The following is a 6,000-nucleotide window of genomic DNA, read 5'->3' as shown; positions in this document are numbered from 1 at the left end:
CATACCAGCTGTGCTTGCCAGTATCTTCCAGTCAGCCCTCCAGCCGTGCCTGCCAGTGCCCACCTGTCTGCATGCCAGCCTAACCTGCCCATTCCTGCATTCCCCGGTGTGGGTCAACAGCTGTGATCGGGGTCTGTCCTAGAGTCGCACCTGGTCCCTCTGCTCGGTTCCTCCTTGGTTCACAGAGTCGTTAGTCGCCGTGCGACCTTGGTCGGATCGGGTTGATACTTAGTTACGGCTCTCCAGGCACTCCTCGGTTCATGGTACAGTGGGATCACGCATAACATAGCGACAAAAAAACCTAGTATTTTATAAAAAAAAAAAAAAACATTTTTACTGTGTGATGGCAGCAAAAGCTTAAACAGTATACAGTATATATACAGTATATATAAATCTGGTATCGCTGTAATTGCACCAACCCGAAGAATAATCTGGCTTATCACTTTTACCACACGGAAAACGGCGAAAAAATAAAAATAAGGACTATTCTTGTACTGCTGTCTATTTGTTCATTCTGCCTTACAAAAATCGGAATAAAGCTTAACTCACATTTATCCTGCGCTCTCCACTGAGAGCTTACGTCTAGGTTTCCGTGTTAATTCCCCAATACCGTGATTCAGACAAAACCCCAGACGGACCCACTTACTTATGAGGCTGATGGAGTCACTTTGGACTGGTCTCTGATCCAGGGTGTCCCATTATTTAGGACGTCTTTTTAGCTCACAAGTGTGGGCAACCCCAGGTCTTTGCACGCCTAAAAAGATGGAGACCACCGGAGCAGATGCCAAACGTAGAACAAAGTGTCTCCATCTGCGTCGTTATGGTGGGTGGGTCTATTGGGGGTTTCGCCTGTATCGCATTTTTGTGGAATTTACACGGAAAACCTGCGGTAAGTGCTCAGCGTTGAACACAAGAATGTGATCCCAGCCTTATTCTGGAAGCGATCAAAAGATATTATGCGTCCCAAAATGTTACCAATAAAACCCCCTAATTTATCCCCAACAAAACCAGACTCAGGTCCGTCATCTGTCACTGAAACTATATGGGGTTCCCACGTTACTGGTAGAACAAACTGAAAAGCGACATGTCTCTCTTCCCCCTCGAATTAAATCCAGTGAATTCTGCTCTCCCAAATCCAAATGTCCCTCCTTCTGAACCCCACTGTGCCTAAACCACTATAAGCAGCCATATGTTTGGCATTGTTTTAGTGGGAAGAGAGCACTTGACAGTTTACGGGCTGCGTATCGCCAGAAGCACAAGCTGGGAACAATGTATGGGGGCGCTACAATATATGGGGGCACTACACTGTATGTGGGCACAATGTGTGGGCACTAATCTGGCAGTTTTGCAATTCTCCAGAAAAAAAGCCTGGCATGGATGTTACAAAATAGTCACTGCAGCCGTAGATGAATTCATTGAGAGGTGCAATTTCTACAGTGGGGTTACTTTTGGGGTTTTTCTGCTGTTCTAACACCTTCAGAGCTCCAAAAATGTCGCCCGTAAACTATTCTAGCAAAATCTGTGCTCCAAAAGCCAAATAGCGCTCCTTCCTTCTCAGCCCTGGCGTGTGGCCTAAAAGTAATTTCTGACGACATATAGGGCATCACCGCGTTCGGAAGAAAGTGTGCAATAAATTATGGGGTCCAGTTTCACCTATTAACCCTTGTGTACCTGAAAATTTGCAGCAAATACACTAATTATATTTTTACCACTAAAACGTCACATTTCCATGTTTCAGTGTTATAAAATTCTGTGAGGCACCTATGAGTTCAAAATACTCACTACTCCCCTAGATGAATTCCTTAGGCAGTGCTTCAAATATGGAGTCACCTGGGGGGGTGTTTCTGCTGTTTTCGCATGTCAGGTGCTTTCCAAATGCCACATTCACAATTTATTCCAGACAAATAGTTCTCTTTCCTTTCCTAACCCTGTCATGTGCCCAGACAGAAATTTTTGACCACATATGCAGTATCATCGCGTTCGGGAGAAATTGCCTAACAAATTATGGTGTCCATTTTACCTATTATCCATTGTGAAAATTACAAATTTAGGGCTAAAACAATATTTCCGTGAAAAAAAAATTAAAATTTTCCATATGACGACCTAATGTTCCTTCCCTTCCAAGCCCTGCCGTGTGCCTAGACAGTGGTTTTCCCCCACATATGGGATATCGGCATCCTCAGAAGAAATTGCACCACAAATTTTGTGGTCCATTTTCTATTATTACCCTTGTGAAAATAAAAAAATTTGGGTCTGAAGTTTCATTTATGTGAAAAAAGTTAAATGTTTATTTTTTCCTTCCATGTTGCTTCAGTTCCTGTGAAGCATGTGACATAACTCTGGTTTAAGGGCATAAGAATTCAAAGTTTGAAAATTGCAAAATTTTCGCCAAATTTCCATTTTTTTTTTCACAAATAAATTTAAGTCATATTGAATAAATTTTACCACTATCGTGAAGTACAATATGTCGCTAAAAACAATCTTTGAATTAGTAGGATCCGTTGAAGCGTTCCAGAGATATTGCCTCATAAAGTGACACTGGTCAGAATTGTAAAATTTGGCTTGGTCATTAAGATCAAAATTGGCTCCGTCACTAAGGAGTTTAACAACTCTCCTTTGTGCGATCATACAACATACAAGCCTCTGATTGCTCAGATAATGCACTGTACTTCTGTAGTGCCGTGTATTATCACTGCTTGTCATGTAATACTAACGGCCCCATACACATGAGATAAATGTTGGCTGAACGGTCATTTGGCAGACGGTTATCTTTCCCGACTCCCCCATACACACAAATATTCCAGCTTTCCTGTGGTCTGTATGAGAGAGTCGCCTCCAGACTACTCTAGCGGAGGAATATCTACAGGAAGAACAAATTGATTTAGCCTCTGAAATTCAGGATGCCAAATCCTTTTCTGCCCTGACATCATCTGCCAGGAGGCTCCCAAATACATTATATAGTCAACCAAACCCCCGAAATCAGTGCTTGCATGCAACTTTAGTCTAATGTGCTTATATTTGACCACATACCGGTACATTAAATGGGTACTGCAAATTACAGACATCCAAAAAGACAGAGATGATATAAATCCAATAGAGTAAAACGTAAATGTTTATGAATCGAACTTTACAAAGACAAAAATATATTAAAATTCAAGAGGAGATACAAGAGAGAGTCACTCCTCACCCAGTATAAATTAGAAATTGTACCCCTGAGTATGTCACAATTACAAAAATTAATGTGATATAAAAATAATAAATAATTATAGTGTAGCCACCAAGTGGATAGTATATAACATGTGGTTCTATTACAACATATTCCTAGTGCAATTAAATATCTAAAAATTAATCAGACCAACAATGGTACCAGTTCAATAGATCATGCACTACTAGAGTAGTTTAACAAAAAAACAGAATTAAATCTATAAGGAATATGTATATATTAATAAGTAAATGCTTATAATACAGCATATTATTATTATTTATTATTATAGCGCCATTTATTCCATGGCGCTTTACATGTGATAGGGATATTCATAGCAAAAACATTTACATAATCTTAACAAAACGAGTCAGCGACTGGTACAGGAGGAGCGAGGACCCTGCCCGCGAGGGCTCACAGTCTACAAGGGATGGGTGAGGATACAGTAGGTGGGGGTAGAGGAGGTCATGCAGTAATGTGGTGGAGCGGTGGTTACTGCAGTTTGTAGGCTTGTCGGAAGAGATAGGCATATAAATAAATACATAAAGTGCCTTGCGTGCAATAGACTTACCAGCTAAAAAGTTGAAGGGGTTAAAAAACTACCATATAAATCTATAAGAGCATAGATATATGTATAGGAATAGTACCTAGGATAGTCGCAGCCACTGGGTAGGCGGAAGCCCCGACGCGCGTTTCGCACCTGCTTCTTCCTGGCAGCGTGTGTTTTAGTCCAATGTGTATGGAGGCGTTAAAAAGTAACTTATTGGACGTTGCTTAATAGACTTTCTTACATTCCAGGCCCAGACACCATTATTAGGCATTTAAATATTGTAGTAACTAGGCAGCCCCATACTATTGAGCACTTGGGGAGGAGGGGCATTGAGCCGAACTCTGTCAAACATTCTTAGATGCCATGTTTGCATTTGACAGCAGCAAGTAGTTAAACTGCCTGGGTTCGTGTAGCAGCCGTACCTGTGCCAACCCTGCGGTCTACATCTGTTCTGGTGCTCAAAAGAGTTACTTTTTAACATGTTAAACATTTGTTTTAACCACTTTACCCCCGAGGGTGGTTTGCACGTTAATGACCGGCCCAATTTTTACAATTCTGACCACTGTCACTTTATGAGGTAATTACTCTGCAACGCTTCAATGGATCCCCCTGATTCTGAGGTTTTTTTTTCATGACATATTGTACTTCATGATTGAGGTAAAATTTCTTCGATATCACTTCGATATCTGTAAGAAACAAATAAGAATAGCAAAAGAGGAGACAGAGAGACTAATTGCCAAGGAAAGTAAAACGAATCCCAAACTGTTCTTTAACTATATAAACAGTAAAAGGATTAAAACTGATGGCGTTGGCCCATTGAAAAATAACCTGGGTAAAATCATAGAGGGCGATGAGGGTAAAGCAAACCTACTCAATAGCTTCTTCTCCACTGTTTTCACAAAAGAAAACAATTTATCGGAGGAAATGCAGAGTGATAAAGTAAACCCTCCGCTAAATATCACCCACCTAACCCAGGAGGAAGTTCAGAAACGCCTAAATAATATCAAAATAGACAAGTCACCCGGCCCAGATGACATACACCCCCGGGTACTAAAAGAATTAAGTAATGTGATAGACAGACCGCTGTATCTTATATTCAAGCACTCTTTATGGACAGGGACTGTCCCACTAGACTGGCGCCAAGCAAATGTGGTACCAATATTCAAAAAGGGGTCTAAAAGTGACCCTGGGAACTATAGACCAGTCAGCTTAACGTCTGTTGTGGGTAAATTGTTTGAAGGATTTCTTAGAGATGCTATTGTAGAATATCTTAATGATAATAACTGTCTAACTCCATATCAACATGGATTCATGAGGGATCGCTCCTGCCAAACAAACCTGATCGCCTTCTACGAGGAGATGAGCTCACAGCTGGACCGGGGAGAGTCAGTGGATGTTGTATACCTTGACTTCTCCAAAGCGTTTGATACCGTGCCACACAAAAGGTTGGTATATAAAATGAGAATGTTTGGTCTGGGGGATAATGTGTGCAAGTGGGTAAATAGCTGGCTGAGTGATAGAAAGCAGAGGGTGGTTATCAATGGAGTAAGCTCAGGGTGTGTCAGGGTTACTAGCGGGGTGCCTCAAGGGTCTGTCTTGGGCCCTATATTATTTAATATATTTATTAATGATCTAGTGGAAGGGTTGCATAGTAAAATAGCAATATTTGCAGATGATACTAAACTTTGTAAACTAGTTAATACAGATGAGGACAGGGCACAGCTACAGGAGGATTTAGATAAATTGGGGAGTTGGGCCAAAAAATGGCAAATGGGGTTCAATGCCGATAAATGTAAGGTCATGCACATGGGAAAGAAAAACAGCAGTCACCCATACATATTAAATGGGAAACCGTTGGGGAAATCTGACATGGAGAAGGACCTGGGCGTCTTGGTTAACAGCAAATTAAATTGGAGTGCCCAGTGTCAGGCAGCAGCTGCGAAGGCAAATAGAGTCATGGCATGCATCAGAAGAGGAATAGGGGCATATGATGAGAACATTGTTCTTCCTCTGTATAAAGCGCTGGTAAGGCCGCACTTAGAATATTGTGCACAGTTCTGGGCTCCGGTGCTCAGGAAAGACATATTGGAGCTAGAGAGGGTACAAAGGAGGGCGACTAAGGTAATAAAGGGAATGGAGGGACTAGAATACCCAGAGAGGTTGTCAAAATTAGGCCTATTTACATTGGAAAAGAGAAGGCTTAGGGGAGACCTCATAAACATGTATAAATACATCAGGGGGCAGTACA

The sequence above is a fragment of the Phyllobates terribilis genome, unplaced genomic scaffold (assembly GCF_046119375.1).
Source record: "Phyllobates terribilis strain yellow unplaced genomic scaffold, ASM4611937v1 Scaffold_115__1_contigs__length_5345438, whole genome shotgun sequence".
NCBI classification, from domain to species: Eukaryota; Metazoa; Chordata; class Amphibia; order Anura; family Dendrobatidae; genus Phyllobates; species Phyllobates terribilis.
The sequence above is the reverse complement of the archived record's forward strand: the minus strand, read 5'-3'. Positions refer to the sequence as shown.